This window comes from Pempheris klunzingeri, chromosome 2 (assembly GCF_042242105.1).
Source record: "Pempheris klunzingeri isolate RE-2024b chromosome 2, fPemKlu1.hap1, whole genome shotgun sequence".
Taxonomy (NCBI): Eukaryota; Metazoa; Chordata; class Actinopteri; order Acropomatiformes; family Pempheridae; genus Pempheris; species Pempheris klunzingeri.
In genome coordinates this window covers 24,383,380-24,407,117 of record NC_092013.1, presented here as the reverse complement: position 1 = coordinate 24,407,117, position 23,738 = coordinate 24,383,380, and the positions used below count along the sequence as shown (strand labels likewise).

General features: G+C 39.0%; 1 pseudogene; it reads left to right on the top strand.

The window, feature by feature from the left end:
- The first annotated feature begins 209 nt into the window (after nucleotides 1–209).
- On the top strand, nucleotides 210–22,916 carry LOC139207912 (piggyBac transposable element-derived protein 4-like; annotated as a pseudogene).
- Nucleotides 22,917–23,738: the final 822 nt, after the last annotated feature.

Genomic DNA, 23,738 nt, shown 5'->3' with positions numbered 1-23,738 from the left:
TTCCATGATAGAGATGGTGATGCAAGATTGTTACAAGTCATGTGAAAACTGAGTCAAAAAAGGGGAAGAAATAGATATGATGAGCTTAAATACTTTGGTGCGGAAATGAGGAGTGGTCATTGTTCCAGAACAGGTCCTTGATGAGATTTTTTCAGATGTCCAGGAGGAACAAGAGAACAATGATTTAGAAGAGGTAGCTAAAGAAGAAGATGGGGAAGAAGAATACAGCCCAGAGCACGATGCATCTTCAGATGAAGAACAAATCCCCCAAACTGACAGAGAGACATTTTTGTCAAAGAACAGACACCATCTCCACCATCTCCACCATCTCCACCACCTCCTTGACACCATATGACAACCAGGGCAGGATCGCAGCACAAAATGTCATAAGGATGACCCCAAGGCCCACAAGATATGTAGCTGCACATGCCCAGGACATATCTTCAACTTTCCTCATGTTCATCACACCAGCAATTGAAAAGACCATCCAGGAGATGACAAATTTGGAGGGTTTCCATAAATATGGAGACAACTGGAAAAGGATGGATGAGATTGACCTGTGTGCCTACATAGGGCTGCTTATCTTAGCAGGTGTATATAGGTCCTGAGGCGATGCTACATCCACGTCTCTGGGATGCAGAGAGTGGACAATGCCACTGAAAGTCTTCCACACTTTTTCAAGAATGCTAAGATTTGACAACCGTGAGTCAAGACCTACAAGCCGCGTGACAGATAAACTGGCGGCCATCAGAGAGGTCTGGGGCGTCTGCCATACCTCTACAACCCTGGGCCTGAAGTCACAGTGGATGAGCAACTGGTTCCATTCAGAGGTAACTTTTTATTTTCATATCTGTAATGTTACTCATTTGCAATGTTAATTTTATTTTATTGTGCTGTAACATCATTGATTTATGTGATTGTTTTCTGTGACACTCATACTCATTACTGCTTGTAATCTTTTTTTGTCAAAAGGTTGCTGTCCTTTCCGGCAGTATATGCCCAGCAAACCAGCAAAGTATGGCATCAAGATATGGGTGGCCTGTGATGCACAATCCAGCTACGCTTGGAATATGCAAGTGTACACAGGGAAGCCGACCAATGGAGGTCCGGAGAAGAACCAGGGGATGCGGGTTGTGCTTGATGTGACAGATGGACTGAGGGGGCACAATGTCACGTATGACAATTTCCTTACTTTTTATGAACTCGCACAGCAGCTCCTGAAGAGGAAGATCACCATGGTTGGCACAGTTAGGAAGAACAAGCCTGAAATCCCCTGCATTCCTCGCAACAAGGGGGAGAGAGGTCGTTTAGTCAAAATTTGCCTCCACCCCCCACCACCACTCTTGTTTCTTACCTCCCAAAGAGGACCAAGAACGTGGTCCTCCTGAGCACACTGCACAAAACAGCTGAGATCAGTTATCGTCAGGACCGGAAGCCAGCCATCATCCTTGACTACAACCGCAACAAAGGAGGCGTGGACAACCTGGACAAGGCTATTGGAACACACAGCTGCAGGAGGATGACTGCCTGCTGGCCCCTGGTCATCTTCCATAACATCATTGATGTGTCCTCATACAATGCCTTTGTGATATGGAACAAGATCAACCCAACCTGGATGTCTGAAAAGAAGAACAAGAGGAGGGTGTTCCTGGAGCAGCTGGGAAAGGCACTTGTAACCCCACACATTGAGAGAAGGGAGCACCTCCCCCGCACAGATGCCTCTGCAGCACTTGTGAAAGCTGTTCAGGGGGCCGAATCATGTCCTGACCCACCTGAGGCTGCAGCTGGGCCGGGCAAGAGAAGAGGATGTCAATTCTGCCCCCCAATGAAGGATTGCAAAACAAATAGTATATGCTGCACATGTGAGAAATACATCTGCAAAGCCCATGCACACACACTTGCATACTGTCCTACATGTGCTAATTAGAGTGGATTGTTCATCACATTTTTGTTTTGTATCATTTATCTTATTTTATTCTTATTTATTGTTATTGTTCATACACCTTGTGGGGGCAATGGTTCAGAAAATGGGAGAAGACTAGTATTTTGTAGTCGAATTCCTATAAGAATATATAACTGTTGCCAAAACGTTCCAGACTGTTGACTGTTGTTTCCTTTCAATAAAATTCATTCAAAACTAATTTCTGCACATTTCAGCTATGCAGTACATTTAGCAATAGTGATAATAAACCTCTACTTTAGTGAAGAAAACAATTATGACAGTTGCGTTGTGATGAAAACTAATGTCCACTGGTTAGATGAAGTTTTTCTGCACTGTGTAAGAGAAAAGTCAGAAAAAAGTTTTATGATGCGCTCAGCGCTCTGAGATTACTTGTGTTGTGAGTGGCGCTATACAAATAAAATGTAATTGAATTGAGTTGAATTGATGAATAACAGGTTGTTTCATCATGCAAAATAGATTTGGGATTTAAAATTCAATTAAGCTGCTTTATTTTGAAGGTGTTTAGTGAAGGGGGGTCATTTTTCTTAATGTCATTAGGAACTATCTTCAGCGTAAAGAAGACCAAGAAGAACTGGAAGTTATGGTATGGCCCCCACAGGGCTTACATGACAAGACACGAGGATTTGAGGTAGGCTACATCCACAGGAGATCTGTAGTTGGCTCTCCAAGACGTTTGGAACAATCTGCCGAGTTCCTTCCAAAACTGTGTGCATGTCTACCAAGAGGATGCTGTTGTGAGGGCAAAGGGTGGTCACACCAAATATTGATTTGATTTAGATTTCTTCTGTTCACTGACTTTGCATTTTGTAAAATGGATAAAAAAGGAATTAAATTTAATATTTCTGAAAGCATTCTTACTTTACAGCATTTCTTCACACCTGCCTACAACTTTTGCATAGTAGTGTACACACACACACACACACACACACACACACACACACACACACACACACACACACACATATATATGAAAGGATGTTACCTGATCAATCAGAAAATGATCCCACAGTAATATTACAGCAAATTTTTTACTTTTTTATCCTCTCTCAATTTGGTTGTCATTATTTCTCATGAGGCTCAGTTGCAGACTTATACTAGTAATATTATTATAAGTTATTTCTCCATTACCTCTTTGTGACACGAGTGAACATTAATAATACAACAGGTTCAGCAAAGAGCTGCATGACCTGCAGTCAGTCATCAGAATTTTATTTTCCTCTGTGGATCTATGTAACACTGATGATGCAGGATGACAGCTGTCAAAATAGTCCAATCAATGGACCTGTCAGTCCATTTGACTTCGAGCTTCTAGCTCTTGGTTGTAAGTCTGGTTGTAATAAGTCAGTGTGAACATGAACCGTACAAGAAATCAGAGGGCAACAGCAGAGAACCCCCCTCCTTGCCCTTTCTTTATCCAGACCAAATTACCTTTACTACTGGTGTCCAAAATAATGGTGTCACAGAGCAAAACATTCTCCACCAATGCTCCAGCCACACTGAGGCAAAATGTCCAATATCTTAATGTAAGTAGCTTAGCATGACACATTTCCACCACATTTAATCTGTGGAGTCTAACCAGTGTTTAGTGCCACCCTTGTTCCCTCCCGCCAGTCAGCCTCTCCCCAAACCCAGACATTGCTTAAAGAGAGAAAGAATACTTATGAGGCTGTTGATCAGGTTCATAGCGAATGTCCACCCACTGTAAATGGAGCATTGAAAATATGTAACAGCTGGATGAGGAGATTCATAGCTCCCTCAAGACATGCTTTGAGCTTTGGAATACATTCATCTTGTCTGTATGTTTATCTGACTAACTGTCTGACTGCATGTGTCTCCCGCTGTGTCCTTGTATAATTATTGTCTGTCTCTCTTTGTCAGTCTTTTCTTATCTCTGCCTCTTCCCTCTTTATTTTTTCTTTCACTGTTTTGTTCTGATGCAGCACATCTCTAGCCTTAGCATACTACTCAGTGTTCTTCAGCTGTGGTAAATTTCACATTTGCATGCTCAGCACGCCAGAGATAATCTCACATCCCAAAAGGTTTAGTCCTACAATCATTTTTGCTTTCATTTTACATACAGTAACATGAATAAGTGTTTAGATGTCTTAGTTACATTACACAAGTACAGTTGCGGTATTTGAGCGTGTTAGTAATATCTGAAACTGTGACTGTTGAACATGATGGTAACTCTACCACAAGTGACACAATAATAGTATTAGTAATGATAATAATAATAATAATAATAATAATGACGTTTGTTTAGTAAAGTGAAATATTATGTTCTCAAACTTTCCTCATACACACTTACATGCTTTTTTTGGAAATGCACAAATGTGCCTCTCATATTTGTCATGTGACATATTATTCCACTGTAACCTTTCTAAATAGCTTTTATATAAGGTCAGAATGTATGTGTGTGGGTGTGTGTATCGGGTGTGTGTAACCTGGTGTGAAGGGCAGAGACAAGAGCCGCACTTATTCGTGGACACAGTGGGGCGATTAAATTATGTAGAACAATAAAGTAACAAGCTGCAACATTTGCCACATTTGTTCAAAGAGGGAATAAAGGGAAGAGATTACAAAAATGACATTCATACGGAAAAGTCAGGATTAGATTCCTCTTATCCTAATTATGAGGTGCTCATTTTTGTTTGTTTTTATAATTATTTTTTATTTTTGCTGTTGTATTTTGCTGTGGTATTTTTTATTCCTATGTTAATGTAAGACAAGAAAAGATTTGTGTTGCCTTATTTGTTTTTTTTAATTAAATACAGCACATCTGTAGAACACAGACAATGCAAAATAATCAAGACAATACAACTAATAACAAAATGTAGCAGAAAAGTTCAAATAAAATGGATAATAGTATTCTTAGTAATGGAAAACATTATGCTTCATTTTGATCTTCACGTCATTTACATGCAACTAAAGTTCACATTTTCAAAGTAACCTTCCCAATCTTTGTGGTGGGCCACAGGAGAGTGTGTGTGTGTGTGTGTGTGTGTGTGTGTGTGTGTGTGTGTGTGTGTGTAGTTCTCCTCAGGGGAGTATGTGGGTGTGGAGCAGGCAGCAGAAAAGACAACCCCAGTGCAGCACTAATGATTCATAAAGACCTGGCCAAGCCCCCTGGGAATCCACCACAGGTAGACTTCAAACACCAGAGCGGCAGAGCAGCAGAGGAAGAGGCCGACAAAGAGAGATGATAAATTACACAGAAAGAGAGAAATGAGTACTACTTAGCAACATGTTATTGATGTGGTTTTAATGCTTTGAAATTGGGACTACAGGGAAGCAGTTTGCCCATAATGAGGTATGATTCTTGAGGACAGACCACGGATGAGACAATCAAACTATGTTTATCTCTGGTTTCATAATCTTTGTATATTGTGCAGGTGTTTTTTTGATTGTCCCCCCCTAAATGTGAACACTGACACAGAAGATGCATACACCACTCACACATAAAACCGTGCCACACAGGAGGCTCATGCATGTTAGAGCAACTATATTTCACAGGGAGATTGAATGGCTTTTTTTTTTAACTTTTCTGGAGGCCTTTCCTGATGCTTGATTGAAGAAAGAGAATCAGAGTAGACAGTGTTGCAAAGGGAAAGTAGAGCTACAGAAATGTGCCAGAGAAAGATGTGAGGAAACAAAGGTCAAAATAGTATAGTTGTTTTCAGGTAGCAGTAATATGTCTATAATCTTAATCTTTTTTATTCTATTTATATAATATTCTACTTATACAGGCAACTGTTGTTTAACTTATCTTTGCACGGTTATTCTTGTTCTTTGCTGCTGCAAATTTCCCCAATGTGGGACGAATAAAGGTTTATCTTATCTTAAGCTCCTGACAGACAAGCACCTCATGATGTAATTGCGGTAGCAATAAACAGCAAAATAACACGCCAGTCTCGCGTGTGAATAAGTGCGTAATAAGAACCTAGTAACATTTCAGCAAGTCAGGTTAACGTAAAGTTTGCAGCAGCACAGACAGTTTAAATTCTCCACCTCCTAAGATCTATGTAATAAACACATCACTCAATTATCATTTCCTTGTTTACAAAGAAGATACATCTGTCAAATAAACCACATAATATTGATAATGAATAGATTCTAATTTAGTCATGTCAGATTGGTCAAATTATTCATCAGTATATGAAAAACGATTTTCATGCCAGAAGTGAAAACCCCAAAGTCAAAATGTCAGATGAAGAGGAAATAAACAGACGTAAACGTCTTGGCTACTGAGGATATAGATCAGATCTCTGAAAGAGATCAGATCATCTAGAATTTTGGTGTCTGAATTGAAAATTGTATCACATTCAGTGCTGGTTACCATTCAGAATCAGGTGTTCAGTTGCATATAAAATTCTGATTATTATTTGTGAAAGCCAAAAACTCTTTTGTGTTTCTGTGTGTGTTATACAAAGACAGACGGGAACAGTAAATAAAAAGTAAATTGCAACTTTTCTTAATTGTGTGTGTCAGGAAAAGACACTTATGAGAGACTAATGCACAATGGAGATATTGAAATCCCCATATATTAAAACTAATTAAACATCATGTCCATAATCCCCCCCCCCCCTTTTTTTGCCCTGCTCTTGTTCTCTTCATCTCCTGCTCTGCAAAGGAGTAGTATAATAAACAGAATAATAGCAAGCCCTGGGGACTAAACATACAAACAAGAAATAGCAAATCAACAAAGTACCTAATTATGAAGATTTGCATTGCTGCTGGTGATCATTAGTCGAGGGATATTAATGCAGACTACTGTTTATGGCTTGGAACGCAGGAAGAATATTCCAGAGTCAGTGCTTTAATAATGCCTCTGAGCAAACCTTCAGGAATGATGAACCACATTTGTTGACATCTCACTTGCTTGATTTTAATATTTGATATTTGAGAGAAAGACACCTTGAAAACTAATATCACCAAAATACTAAACGTTATGTAATTAGATATAGAATAAAGCTAAATAGGAAACGGGAAAGCAGTATAACACTTAGGCTGTGGCTTATGAAAACATTAGTGTGCAAATAAAATACATTAAAAAAAATGTAAATAAAATCGCCAAAAGAAACAAGTGTTTGAAAGCAACTAGTTATACACACAGACATATTCTCCAATAACAATGTTACATCTTGCTTTCTAGTTAGTTGCTTTACATGTTGCGTTTTTACACAGAAGTGACATGATGTGTGTCACTATTGCCCATAAAGTTGGAACAACATGTTTTTTCTTCCTCTTCTCATGAAATGATTGTGACACTGTGATTTATTCGTGATAAATAAAGTGTGTATCTTCTCAACTTTATTGATCAAACTCTTCCAAACATATCACAGTGAAACTTAAACCACAATTAACCTTTGCAAACTGTGTATTCAGGCTTTAACAAAATTGGGCGTATTCCAACTTTGTAACAGTGTAGAATTAGTTTACAATTTCTGTCTCCACGACACATATCTACTTTAAAGATGCATTATTTGGTTGAAATACCTAATTTTTACCATTGCATGTCACTAGTAATATTCAAATATGATATATTTGAAGTGTTCCTTTAAAGCAAATGTGTGTCTGTGAATGCGTATTGTGTATTGCAGTACAATAGTGACTCACAGTGACTCAGTGCAAACAAGGGTAACACAAACAAATAGCTCTTTAAATAACTTCTGTTTGGTGGCAACCTGGCATTGAATGTGGCAAAATACATTCATTAACAAATAAACAAACGCTCATAAATCACTCACTGTTATCACACCAAATAAGGAAAATATGTCAAGTTCCCTATGTTATATGCATGAACACATACAAATTCCCTTTTTAGAGATTGTACAGTATCAGCAGTTATCTTACAGACTGACATTACAGATGTCAATTAAACTCTTTTTTTTAACAGTTTAATACCCCAGAAACAGAAATCCAATTAGACTTATTTGGGATTTAGAAAAGGTAATTCTGTCTAAATAGCAATAGTAATAATGTCACCATGAATCACAGATATAGATCACAATGAAAATCCACTAGGTTTGGGTTTCTCTCTCTGCTTTAATGGACATTTGCTAAGAGCCTGACATGACATGCGTTCCATTTACTCGTGCCATCTGAGTAGGTAGAAGAAAGCAGTGTGTGTGTGTTTAGAAAGACCTTTGTCCTTGAACCAAAATTCCATTGACAACTTTTTTTTTTACCAGTGTACACAGAGTAGATAATCCCACACACACACACACACACACACGCACACACACACACAGACACATGCACACATACACACAAACACAAAGAGATAAGTCATTGGCTGTTGGTCTAAAGCTCACAAAAGAATGCCAGAGGGTATAGCAAGGGGCCAGAGATGACTCACTTTGTGCACTATAACTCTTTCTCTCCCTCTGTCTTTACAGGGCTACACTAAACACACAACATCCTACAGTCATCACACACACACACACACACACACACACACACACACACAAAAAGGCAACCTCTCCTGGCTGTTTCGTACCGACTTGTCTATTTAATCTGTGACCTGACTTCCATAACTGCAGGTATGTGAAATGCTAAAGGAATGCCAAACAAACAGACATGCCTCAACAGCACATCACATGCCACAGCAGAAAAAAAAATGTGGGGAAACAAATAGAAGACAGGGAGGAAAAAGAAGAGCGAGAGGATCAGAGAAAAGGAGATAGATTGATGATGGGGTGGAGAAGAGGAGATGAAAGGTGGGAGAGGGCAAAGTTAGACAAGACAGGAGACTGATTTGTGGGGTTTGATAGAAGACAAGAAAGAGTGTTGAAGAAGAAAAGAAGACTGAGGCAAAAAAAAAAGTAGAGGGAGATGAGAGGCGCGTGGAGACAAGGTTGAGAAAGGGAAATGAAAGGATGTGAAGAGGTAGGAAAAGAAAGGAGAGGAGACAGATGGGTGGGAGGAGAAGGCGAGGAATGAAAGGGAAGGGGAGCGTGACGATAAAACGAAAGCCAGCAAACGAGGGGATGGGGAGCAGGGGAGGTAAGAAATGAGGGGAGGAGAGGCAGAGAAGAAGAACAAGGGGATGAACAAGAGGAATGGACAGATGGTGCGATAAGAGAGGGGGATAAAGAGAAGGACAGATAAGAGAAGGAGAAAAAATATATAATAGGGGAGTGAGGGTGAAGAAAACATGGAGAAAATAGGGGGAAGAAAATGATAAAGGTAGGACCAAATAGAGAAAAAAGTGACAGAAAAAATTAGATGAAGACTCAAATAGAATTTGGTGAGAGAAAGAAAATGTGTGAAATAGAAGAGGATGGAACACAAAAGAGGTGAAGAGGAAAAAGAGGACACGTGAAGCCAGAAAAAGTGGATGTGGGGAATGAGAAAAAAATAAATCTAGGAGAAGGCTATTAGGGGGAAAAATGAGGGCTGTGAGATAGAGAAATATGAAGAGAGGAGAGGAGGGGATGAAAGGAGACAAACACAAAGGAGGAGAGAAAAAGGGAACATGGCAACACAACACAAAAAAAAGAGAGGTGGGAGAGGTGTACAAACAAAACGAAAAAGAAAAGAGAGAAGATTATGACGAGAGACAGAGGATGGAGTGTAGAAGGAGATTTTAGAGAGTAATTTTTACATCCAGTCCAAACAGATCCTCCTGAACGCCACCCCTGCTGTGCTTCACCGTAAAGATGTTTGTCACGTCCGTCATCTGAACAATAAACGCACGATGCACAACAGCAGGATTGGTGCTGCTGTGAGAGCGAACCTCACAAACAGCCAGGAAGTCGGGATTTTTTATTTTCTTGCTGACGCTTGCATTGTATACGATCAGAAACGTTTCGAATGGATTTTCCTGCCATTAAACCTGTTGAATCTACGTCGTATGTAAAACACGTGCATAAACTCTCACCACTGAAGACGTTTTGTTGTAAAATTGTTTCTGAAGTGGCCACATGGGGGCTGTTTCACCATTTCCTTCTCACAAGGGGCAGTAAGGTGACACTTAAATGTTAAGACTTCGGTATGTGGTAAAGATTGGACTGCTAAGGCAGCATTTGTCTGTGTCTGTGTGCATGTGTGTGTGAGAGAGTGTGTTTATGAGTGTCTGTATGTTACTAAAGGTTTAAAGGATGGAGGCGTTTCAGCAAACAAATGCCCCTTGCTGTCTTTGGAATGCTATTTAGAATAGAGCAGCTTAAGGCCCTTTCCTGCCAGCTGAGGATTTGCCTGTGTATGTGTGTGTGTGTGTGTGTGTGTGTGTGTTACAGCATCCAGATTGGAAGAGCTTAAGTCAATTTTCTTCAAAGAGATTGTGCAAATACATCTAAAGTCATTTTGTTACTGACGACTTTTAGGTTAGATTGAACAGAATAGATTGTGCACAGTTGTTACAGCGATATCATGTGTCGGATGACACCAATTCTGATCCAATACGCATTAAATGAAAGTTAGACCTCTTATAAAAGAATAAAGACTGGGTTAGTTGTTTGATCTGGCTCACTGGAGTCTCTAGCTAGCAGGTATCTGTTACCATGGACACGTATGTGAAGCTGCTCTTACCTGTGAGTGTGACTATGAGCATAAGAACAAACGGGACATTATCTCTGAGGGTATCTGAGACTTGGAGGGGGGAAAAAAGCCAATAAAGAGAAGAGCTCATTTATCCTCTGTGCGCACCGGTCAAGGACACCACAGGACACACCAACAGCATCACACTGGGGAGTGAAGTCACAGCTCAATAACTAGATACAGACTGGTGAGATGATGTCCTCTTCTAGGTGAGCAAAAGTTCTATTTTCAGTTCCACATGCTGAATTTCTTCTACTGAAACTTTTAATTCTTACAATAGTGATACAATATATATCTATGATATTGCTATATATATATATATATATATATATACATATACACATATATATATGTAGCATGTTGTAACATGTTTTTAATGCATTCCAAAGTAAAGAGGCCCATTTTGGGTAAAGACCACATCTACACAAGCTTGAGTACCTCCCCATAGACCCCTGTTCAGGCACCAGATATGGTGGCTCTCGTATTTATCATTACGCATCACCCCCTCATCTCCCCACCTGCTGAAGAATGCAACTAGCTTTAATCCCAATATATTCAGCTAAGCTGTCATATCAAAAAGATGATAGAACTTTTACAACAGACGTAATAATAAATCTAAAAGTTAAACATTTTTCCTTTTTCATGATCTTTAAACAAAGAAAGACAGCAACAAACAATGGCCCAAATACATTGGTGAACTGGTTATACAAAGTTTACTCTGTTCAAAAGCTTGAAAGGCAGATAAATGGAGGAATTACAACCAATAATAGTATTCTACAGTACAACATTTTACTGTTAATGCACCTTGCTGAAATGCTAAAATACAAAAAACTTAGAAATATAAAATAAAGGCCTAATTGCTTTTAGTTGTCAGGGAAGTAAATTTTCAGCTGTCAGTCATTTTTTTCATATTCAACAATAAGATCTTCATTTAATACTGTATAGCAGGTTGTGCATGTGTAGATATCTATCTATCTATTCCATTAATGCTAGGAGGGCTTTCCTCTTTATTTCTCCTGGTGGCCATCCTTCCTGGCAAACTTTTTGTCTTCTCTCCACTTCATCTCTCCTGGGGTAGCTAAACAGTTCTTTGGTCTTGGACAGATTTCTAACAACCTTTAGCAGCGTTTACTGTTTATCGTTATCTCCCGCCAATTCGGTTCGTCTTTTACGGTTTTGCGATTCGAATTTGAATCATTTGGGAGGTCTCATTTTCAGTCCAGCATATTTTTTTGCCAGCTCAGTGGGCTATACAATTCACCACATTGTTCAAATATACTAATGTACTAATGTACTAATCTTATCACTGCCGATCATAGCACACCTTTTCCAGCTAGCCCTGCAAGTCATCTCTACATCACTTATGAGGATATTTACTGTTATTCACCGATATCCACAACTTTCTTCAGCTTATGTCTTTCTGTTTGTTCCTCAAAAAAAAAACCCACTACTTACATTAGGAGGAGAAGGATGGAGATAAGCCTTTGCAACAACAGCGAACTGGGCCTTTTAGAAAAAGTGCAAAAAGCTGCTGTGAAATGAAAAACTGTAAAAGAGAGCAACAAATGTCAAATAGCAATTATCGTGCCTTCCAGTTCATTGAAGGTGATGATGATCTATTGGCTCTGATAAATAATAATGAGAAAATAAATAAAAAATCTTAATAATTAAAGTAAATAAAAAGTTCTGTGAGGTGAAAACACTTCTCCAGAGACATTTCCCTGCTGCAGGCCAAATACAAAAAGACTCTCCTCTACATGTTTTATATCCCTTTACTATCCTAGGAGAGAAATGATTTTCTTCTGCACAGCATTACCTAAAGTGTAATACCATTGCTGATCAAGAGCACTCTCAATGTTCATACAATATAATTATAGTCCACACCTCGCTGCGATAATAGTTGATTGAAACTGACTCGTCTTCTGTTGTAATCTATTTTTCTGGATGTGCCCGAGTGTGACATTCAGAGCGCCGATGAGAACGAGAAAGCGGACGCGTGTGACTGTGCTTAACTGCATCTCTGTGTGTGTCCTTGCATGGTAAGTGTAATCATCAAACTGCTTGGCGTTACCTGCATCCTCTCCACCCTACTGTAATTTACCTGAACCAAATCAGACATCAGGTAGTGGCATTGCGCTGAGACAGAAGTGTAATTGTCTTGTTTAATGAGCCTTGGCACTTCTGCTGTCTGTGCTCAAAAGCAAAGCACTAAAATTCGCTCTACGTTTAGCGAGGTCTAACAGGAAAGAAAGTAACCTACTGGGGCCATTGAACCAAAGCAGCAAATATCATCACATACAATGTAACAACCCATGATTATGGGAAGTGCACTGTTGCTTGTTTTTTTTTTTAATTATGCTGATTTCTTTTGCTCTTCTAACGTTTTTTTTAGAAGGCTTCTGTTAGATATTTAACTTTTTTTGGGGGGGAAATGAGCTCATATGCTTTCTTGCCGAAGACGTAGATGAGAGGATCGATTCTGCTCTCATGTCTCGATGTGCTGAGCTTATAGCACCGGGGCTGCAAACATGAGAAAAGCAGAGCTCTGTCCACACTCAAGGAGTGTATTCAAGTGCAAATTTGAGGTACTTGTTCTACAGTGGATCCTTTTCATGCCACTTTGCACTTCTACTTCATTACAGTGAAGAGGGAAATTTGTACATTTTACCCAACCACACGTTATTTAACAGCTTTTAAGTCACAAACTGCCTGTAAATAAAATAGTTGAAATGGTCTCCTCTTCAACCAGCTATAACACTAAAATGCTAGCAACTGCATCAGCATTAATAATCTAATAATAATAATAATAACAATTTTGTTAAATTCGCTTGCCAGCACTGCTGAAGCTCACTTGTTAACATGCCTTTCTTCAATTGTTTAATCCATACAAATAACAAAGTGTAACAACTACAAGTTGTGATGCTATATGGGTGTTATGTGCCCGACTATTTCTTCTGCCGAGAGCATTATCTTCTGAAAGTCTCCAGGAAGTGATATATGGGTTAATTACTCAGATTTAGAGGTGCTGGAGGGTGGATTTTGTTTACACCTTTCGACTGAGACAGGCTAATCTTTTTCCCTGTTTCCAGTCTTAATGCTAAACTAAGCCAACTGCCTGCTGGTTAGCTTCATAATTAACATACAGATATACAGACGTGAGTGTGTTTCCCAAAACGTTAACTTATTTATGTACATTTATTTTATTTTTTTTTCTATGAATGAGTGAAAATGTATTTCTACAATATTATTTTGTTATAACTATTATTATAAAAAATCTTTGCAATAATTGTAAAAGCTCACCATGATACAGACGTTATTATATATCACTGTTCACTGTTGATATATATCTATATATATCACTATAACTGTTGATAACTATAACTTAGAAAGTGAAATCAAACATTTTCTATAATTTGGACAGTAATCATTACCTCACACCTGAACACTGGACTGAAGAAACAAGAGGACAAAAGCTGAAAATTACACACAGTAATAATAATCGCTCTAGAAAGGTTATAATAGCTGTTTATTCATGCAACATCCTCCATGAAACAATGGAGTAGCGACCTTCACTTCTCTGAGCGCAATCAACAACAGAGCACCTGTGTGTAACTGTGGAATATCAATCATTATGGGTCCGTTTCTCAATGAGCATGGAGAGAAATGAAAACAAGGAAAAGAGGGGGAAGTGGAAAATAATAGATAATGGTAGAGTGTTGAAAATAGATGGAAAAGAAGAGAGTGGAGGTGCAGCTTGAATGAATTTCTTCCGTCTCTCAACGGCCGTTTAAGAATGGAGACAAAATTAAAGACAATAATGATAACAGTTAAATAAATGAGAGTAATGCAAAATCAGACTGTGAGGTATGTGTGTGTGTGTGTGTGTGTGTGTGGTGGGGTGTCTGTGTCGAGGGGGGGGGGTGCTTCCTTGGTGTGCAATTAATACCAATATCCCCGCTTCCGTCAGACCGTTAAGCGGATCAACCCACACAATTTAGCGCTGAGATGAGGCGAGGAGCATTCATTTGTGTGAAATAAACGACCTGGCTGTGTGACCACAGCTGCCACGTTACTCATGTGTGAATGTAGCACCAAAGAAGAGATTTCCTCTCTTTAAGCCTCGCATGAAATAACAGTAATGAGTTTTGCATCTGTTATTATCACTGCGATGTAGGGTATAACATGACTGTAGGTCAGCGCACCCATTCATGTTCATCACGCGGCTGCTTGACTAGGGGGCAATATTTATATGGCTCCCACAAAAAGCTGGAAAACAGCTAAAGCTTTCCTCAACAAGCGCGACATTTCATTCATCCATTTCAATGCAGCAGCAGTGCCTCAGAGCTCTGGTGTCTTTATGTAATAAATGCAAATGTAAGCAATCAAAAGCTTATGAGCTTCTTTAAGGTTAGATTTGAACGAGAAGACACTAAGTGTGTCATTTTCTGCTGGTAAAAGTGTTTATAGAAGAATGCAGGGAAAAGGTATGTCAGATATATTTACTTCATCATTTTAATTTGACTTTTGCCATATTCTAAAGCTGCACAGAACACAATGTAGGTGACACCATATCAGTGCTAATAGCTAAGTGGTGTGGCAATTGTATAAAGTAATTTTACTGGGGACGTCTGCGTTGCGTTCTGGCTGCAGTCCAGTTTTGCTCGGTCCTCAGCACAGTTGTAAAACCCACTGGCTGATTAGTTGTCTTGCTCAAATCTAGTTGATTTGGTCATTTCCCTGTGATTTTCGTTCTTTAACGTGTCCAAACAAGCTACGTTTTGTTGTTTGTTTGTTTTAAATGTGTGTATTGCGTGTATGTACTGCTTTGTTGAACTATAGCCAACAAACAGCATTAAATCCTGGAACAAACAGACTAAAAAACAGTTTCTATGCAAGAGCCATAATTGCACTAAATACTGTATGACTGGAATCTTGTGCAATGACGTGTTTTTTTTGGTGTGGATGATATTTATTTTTTTACATTGCACTTTAGTGTACTTAGACACTTTTTATTTTGCACTTTGTTTTTTAGCTATTTATTACACTGCATTCGAGTATGTTTCTTTTATACTAAGGAGGATTGCACCTTTCAATTTCGTTGTACCTGTTACAATGACAATAAAGACATTCATCCATTCACTCTAAAGTGAAGGTGAAATAGTTTTTTCCACATCCAAGACGAACCTCTCATCAAACATGGTGTTAAAATACTGGTTAATGTCTGGCATGGTGCCACCAATTATACAATAATATTGATGTGGTGGTGGAATATGCTATTGAAAGTCGGCACAGGGGGCTTTTATTTTGAAAACTGACTGGATTCTCTTTCGCCATTTGTTTGTCTGACTTCCTGCCCACCTCATCTGCTCTGTGCCGATTGATGCTGTTGGGCCGAAAACAGAAGTGGAGCTCCGAGCTGCTTCTGGAACGCCAATAAAGCCAACTTTGTTTACTTTATAATCTTTCATGAATCCGACTTTATCATCCATATGTTGCCCTTTTTAGTAATATCTGTGCACCCTGTCAAATGCGTGTAATGGAATATACTGGGATGTCTCCTCTGTTTTAATAAGAAAAGAATAGATGAAAAAATAAGTGAACCTTGAACCTAGCTATGTGTGTACGCGTTATCTCTAAATACCATCTTGTAGTCAAACACAGGGTATGTGTATGAGACACAGGGGTTATTTTGGGGCAAGTGGGGTGAAAACAAAAGGTGGTGGCTGCAGCAGTTGGTACCTGGCAGTGCCGGTTTTTTTCTTTACCCTAGCAAGTCTTTGGTTGATGATAGGTGGAAGCCCAATGTTTTCTCATCAGAAGAGACCATATGCTGCATCCAAAGCTTGGACAAGATAACAATATTGGCTCCGTTCACTGGAGTCTGTGTTTTCCCCAGTACCTGCTTAGCGGCCAGCTGGGTCAGTTTTTATCGTTCAGGCTAGAGGTTTAATTAGGAAGCGCTGCTGCTGGTCCATTGCCAGCATGTGTTTCATGACACTGCCTCAGTGTTACCTGCGATTTCTTCATTTATTGATCAATTAAATGTAGTCTGGGTTTTATAAATAACCACCTGCTCTATATTTCCACTGACACTGATCATCTCGTATAAAGACAGGTTCAAGCACCGCATACAAACTGAATGATTCTTGTTTGACAACAATAAGAAAAGTAACAACCTTCTTTTTTTTTGGCTTCAAAGTTTTGTATATTGCATAACCAACACAACCTGTCACAGAAGCTTATTTTTTATTTTTTTTATATGTGCCTCCCAGAAATATTTTATGACATTCTTGAAGTCATAAAGGGTATTTGAAGCCTGCCCCGTCCCATAAAAGCTTAACATCTGGTATGGGATAGCAGCACAGAAGAAACAGCACAATGAAATATTCGGTTTATGATGTCAGAATTTAGAAAAGAATTCAGGGTGGCACGTCCAGGCTTTGCAGGTGGATGTGGTCTCCTGTGGTGTCAACTCTAAAGCAATGGCAGTTACTGTCTTAAGCTAAAATCTGGGGTGCACCTCAGCTGAAATCCCACAGATATGTGAGCTAGAAGTGACTTAGCAGCACCATGGCAACCTCACAACTTATTGAGATAAGCTAATTAGTGCAGTTTGATACAAACAAACACACACCCACTCTCTCACACACAAACAAACAAACACATAAGTTTTCACATCTCCAAAGTAAAAACATCTCAGCGACAGGAATTACACACTCTGAGCTCATTTGCTCTGCATGTCCTCAATGAGCTCCTGTGAGGTTTCATTAAATGACTGGTCTGATCCAGGACTTAGATGGCAGTTAACAGCAGGTAGTGGATTCCTAACTGATGGGACGGTGCAGTAGGAAATCCCTGGACCCTTAAACCATGAACTACTACGGGGATGCTCAGGTGAAAGAAATCAGTCAACTAGTGACGTTGGACACTCACACAGACACATACGGATTCACATACAGACGTATATAGACACAAGCAAACTTGCACACATCAAGTCCAAACCGAACAGATTTTCAAAATAATAGCCACCAGATTTTCATAATAAGTTTAGCGTCAGCTTTTCAGCAAGTAATTTTTCATTCAAAAGTCAAAGGTCAGCAGTCCAGTTTAGCATCAGCCTGTCAACTTTCCCACCTTTCCAACTATTCCTCCTAACATTCTGGTTATCATTCAACTTTTCAATAATGTTCAAACTATTCAGAAAATTCAACTTAATCAAGGGTTTCAACCCTTATCCACTGATTCGTAATCCATTCAAACACTTAAATAGTCCACGTTTCATATTTTCTGGGCATTATTCCACTCTTAAATCCCATTCACAGTGATGAGAACCTCATTCATCTTCCCTCAGCTGATTCTTCATTCAACTCAAAAGTCAACAGGTTTGGCATCAGCTGTTCAGCAGTCAGCATTCATGCCGCAACATCTGCAGACACTGCATTCTCTAGTTAGTTTTTATTGTTCTTGTGTAGACCGCAGGATGACAAGCAATTACTTTGTGGAAGTTAACGTGGATCTACATAAACAATAAAAAACTACATATTTACAAACTAATAAAGAAAACTATGACATGAATATTAAAAAGAAAGTATATAACATTCTTTTATTTATAAGAAATCCATTGTCGTCTGTACCGGCGGTTATGCAGTGTTTGAGGAACTATGGAGAAGTTTCAGGATATAAGGTTAATGAGGGGAAATCTGAAGCAATGCTGATTACAGGAAACTGGCCTACACAACTAGACAGACTTGTGAGATTTAGATGGTCAAAAGGAGGTTTTAGGTACTTGGGGGTGATTCTGACTAATATTTCTTCTAAATTATACAGAGCGAACTATGACAAACTTATTTCCCAGATTAAACTTTGAAAAGTGGGATGTGGTACCCCTCTCTTTGGTTGGGAGGGTAGAAGCCGTCAAAATAAATGTTCTGCCAAGGCTGCTGTTTCTCTTTAGCTCTCTCCCTGTTACGGTCCCTGTATCTACTTTTAAACTCCTAGATAGGTTGGTTTCCCAATTCATATGGCAGAACAAAAGGCCTAGAGTGAGACTCAAAGTTCTTAGCTTACGTAAAGAAAAGGGTGGCCTATCTCTGCCTCATTTCAGAAGTTACTACTGGGCAGCACAACTTAGAGTATTGGTCTCGTGGATGAGGTTAGATTTGGATACAAAGTGGGTACATATAGAGCAAAGCTCAGTAAATATTTCACTTTCAGCCCTCCCCTTTCTTAAGACAAATGCGTGGCGCAAACTTAAGATACAAAATGAATGGGTTAATTATACATTAAAGGTTTGGGAGAAGATGAGACGGGTATTAAATTTACCACGGGGAAGGGTCTGAGTACAATAAATCAATTATTCGAGGGAACGACTCAGAGCTTTCGCACAACTTCAAGCAAGATATGGTATTGAAGCCAATGATCTATTTCGGTATTTTCAAATTCGGCACTATTTGATGACACATAAGGAATGGGACAAAATTTGAACAGTACTGGATTGGGATTGCTAAGAATCAAACCCCTACAAAAAACATAATATCCTGTTTGTATGGTAAAATTCACATGGACACATCACTTGACACATTGGATATAAAAGGTAAATGGGAATTGGAGGCTAATACCATAATTGCAGATGATGAATGGGAAAACTCTTGGATGTCCTGGCATAAATGTTTAAGTAGTCCAACCTGGAGAAAATTCAGTTGGAAGGTAAGAATGAGATATTTTAGAACACCTATAGTAATAGCCAAGTTTGAAAGGAAGTATTCCCCTTTCTGCTGGAGAGGTTGTGGTCTTATAGGGGACTTCTCTCACATTTTCTGGGATTGCCCCAAATTGCAAAAGGTTTGGGGGGAGGTGAAGAGGGAAATAGGTGGGATTTTACACTTGGACAGGTCGATTGACCCGCAGCAGCTAATTCTGGGCACTGCACCTTCGAGGGGGTTAGGAAAAAACAAATTATATATGCTCAGAGTTTTGATGTTGATTGCCCACAAAATAATCACAGTAAACTGGCTTAAACCCCACCAACCTACCTTGGACCAATGGGTGCAAAGACTCCAAACCGTGAACTGCATGGAAAATATAACCGCAAGCCTACAACTCCGAATGGACATTTATTTAAAAAGATGGACACCTGTTATAACGTATTTAGCAAACTGATCATACAGTTAGTATTCCCCTGGACAAGCTAAAAAAAGGAAAGAAGTGAATCCATGAAGGATAGCCCTCCACTTCCTCTGTCATCTATGTTTTCTTTTTATTTGGTTTACACTTGTATTAATGTATGTCATACTGTGGGAGACTCACTGTCAAGGATCTTGTTCTAATAAATGTTCAAAAAAAAAAAATAAAGAAAGTATATAGTATTGCAATGCTTATACTCAGATGTACACAAGTAGTGTAACTTAACAGTCCATGCATATGGATTCATATTTCAATATTATCTGATATATGAACAAATATCTGAATATGTGACTTAAACACAGGTTTTCTCTTTATTATAGCCGAGGGTTTTTGTGTATATCTCACCCACTACTTCCTTTCCCCTTCAAAATAAAAGTCCACAGATCCATGCACTGTTTTACTGGCAAAAACAAAATCAGACAACGCTTTTTGCTGACAAGCAACTCAATAAAAATAGGTTACGATATCATTAAACACGCAGGTGGAAACTGTTACTTATGAAGTGACTCGATAAAGCTGGTACTCATTATACACAACCTGGTATCACAGAAGTTCGTGAAATAATCACAACATTTTAATCTAAATAGGGTTGTAAAATGATCAAATCTATCGAATATATCAAATATCTAGTTAAGCCGAATTAGTTAACACTGCATATAGATGATATATGATTTATTTCAGTGATGTAAATGATATAATAGTGTTGTGCTCAGGGGTTTGCACCATTTCTGGGGCAATTTAGCTGTGGGAAATAATCAATAATAATGATATTGATTAAGGGGACTTGGTCCCCCTCGATTGGGGCACCACCTCGATAAACAAGGATAAAAAAAGAAGCCAATTTGACTAATTCAGTCTCATTGAAATAACTAAACTATCAATTTGGTATTATGACTAATAATTAACTTAATAACTAAAACCAAAATCACTACAAAATTATTTTTGACATTTGATATTGATATGTTGATATTTGATGTTTCATATTTACATGTTGCACCTCTTTTGTTGTTGAGATATTTAAACGTGTGTGCACATGGGCCTCGACTAGGATCACAACGGTGTGTGTTTCTTTCTCAACAACTGTTCATTCAATTGCAAAACGTTCTTCCACATTGCTGCAAACAGCACTTCCCGTTGCAAAGCAATCAATCTGCTCGGAGTGGCCTCCGAGGCACACCCCCCAATAGCACTGCAAGGTGCGGCTCAGGTGCGGCTCATGCACGGCTCAGCTGCCGCTCACCTTGAGAGTAGGCGTCTTTAGTTTTTCTGCGACACAGGCACTGGTTTCACAGTGAAAAAAGACAGTATAAATCAAATCAAAGGCAAACTTGGTGTAGAAAGAGAGGATGGCTGGCAGACATCGCTGCAGCAGCGCCACAGTAGCTCTGTCTGTGTGGTCTCCACACGCGTGCTTGTCACAGCAGTCCACTCAGAGGTAGGCAGTGTGGCTCTGGTATTAGAGGGTATTTTGGCTTCCTGCCAGCAGACCAAAGCCATCAATCCTGGCTACTCAGCCATGTAAAAATTGGCCCAGTGGTGAAAAGACCAGGAATAATCTTCACCAGACAAAACAAACAGAGTGCAGTTTTAATGTAGTTTGTGGGAAAAATATATACGACAACCTCAGAAAAAACATGTCAAAAATTAATAAATGAACCGAGCAGCCAAACAAAACAATCCAGAATGCCCACGGCTCTCAGGCAACAAGAAACTTAACCAAACTGCACTGAGCTGAACCCCAAAGAAGCTCCCTTGGCTTGATAGGATGACGCCCTTTATTGATCCCCATAGGCAAAACTCAGGAACTCCATTGTAAATGATTTACACTGGAAGCTGTGCACAGAAACAATAACAACAATGATTAAACAGTATGGTAACATGGATGGGAGCACATGCTGCAAGCATTTGCTAACCACAGGTGAAATGTTATCAATACATGAATTCAGTGTATATGACAAATTAATGTTTTGTTCCTTTACAGGGAATGCAGCTCAATAGACATACTGCAATGACCAAGAAATTGTAATATATTATATTATATATAAATAAGAATGTCTGTTCTGCCACCTCTGTCCGCCCTGCGCAGACAGACAACTCCTCTTCAAATCATCACGCAATAGAAATTTCATTCAGCTCCATTTGATGGTCATCAGAATTGGGTAAAAACTACAAGTATGTATGAAAAATACATTACAGACCTTATCAGAATTATCTTGACTACTAAATTATATGCTAACATTCAGCGTCACTGTTTCAATATTCATAGTATACAGCTGATCTCTAAAAGCATGCTATTACTTGGCCTTAACCGCTAACATGGACATCCCATCCATCTCAATACAAGCGAAAGCTAGCACATGCTAATATTAGCGTGGAAAATACCAATGCTTTTAAACCTAAAACCCTACATCAAAACTGAACAATACGACAGTGGCTTCAAAAAGCATGAAATGTAAAATATGGCCAACAGTTTTTCTTCTTCCTTCTTTCCCTAATTTCCTGAAGGCCACTTAGGCCAATGACATCATAATTAGCAGCAGGCTTTTAAAGAGACGGAACCTATTGTCCATACTGAAATGTTGTAATTTTTGGATTTCAGCAACCACCTAAAGTAGACACTGAACAGGCCACTTTGACACACAATCAAATGTGGGACCTCTTAGCAGGGCTGTTTTGCTGAAATTAATCACACACTTAAAAACATTTGTGTATTTATTAGTGAGGATTTTCAACAAATGTTTCATTAAAGTGGACATATTATGCAAAATGCACTTTTTAATGTGTTTTTGGAAGCTCTAAGAATTTGCCATGTCTCATGTTGTTTTGCTGTTTATTTGGTGAGTCCATTCAACTTGACATCAGCCGACTGGGCTTTTCGGGATGGGAGTGGGGACAGGAGCGAAAATGGAGCTTTCAGAAAGAGGCCCGAAAAAGAGCAGTATGCACAATATGAGAAAAATAAAGCTTTTTTTTTTAGCATTACAACATATAAACATATTAGGAACACCACATAAAAGCATGCACCTGAAAATTTGCATAACATGTCTCCTTTAATATCTTTTGAGCCCGTCGCATCCAGGCGTGCCTGCTGGTTGTGGACAACCTTCTTGGTCAGGATGCAGGCATGCTGACGAGATCACTGGGAGGTGCTTTTGGAATTGGACTGTGTAGCTGGCCGCTGGGAGTGAGAGGTCGATGCCACATTGTCCTTCACTCCAGCATCATGTGAGCCTGCAATTCAAATGTGAAGTTTTGTTTGCATTGCTATTTTCATTAGAATGATATGTAAATGTTATCGTGCTCATTAATTACAAAAAAATTGCAAAACCATCTTACATTACTGAAAGTCCCAGCTGGATGTCATTACTTTGCCCTTCATTTCTTGGAAGTATCCTACTTATGGATGCCCAAAAATTATGGTAAGTTTCTGATTCTGATTCAATAAAATTTTCCAGTGAGCATGTATCATAAATTCAATAGTAATTTTGCATTCACATTTATTTTACAAGAACATTTCTATGCAGATTTACTAAATGCGGCCCATTCTGAAATGTAATGGGTTTTTTCCCCCGCACAACACTAACATATACCTATATATATATATATATCTATTGCAAATTTTTGTTATTCTGGTACAGAATTTTGCAGGTTATATTTTTATATCCCAACCCGTTGATTTTACCTCATCACGTGCACTGTTACTGTGCAGTCTATTTCAAAAACTATGCTAGTCATTAAATTGCAAACTGGGTCATTGTCACAGCGCGTTTAAGCATATTTCCCGGTATTATGTTTTGGCTTGCTGCCATCTTTGCTTTTTAGAACAACTTTTCTGCAGAGGTTAGTGAAGAAATGACATGAAAGGGAAGAGGGAGAGAGGCACTGAGGGATGGAGGATAACTGATTATCTGGAAACCTAGAGTAACCCTATCAAAGTCACTGACTGTTTGCCTGCTCACCATTGGGTGCTTTAAATAAGAACATAAACTGAAAGTGTATTTCAAGATGCAAAACTTTTAATTCTATGTCAGTTGCTCTAAAAGTCAGTCAT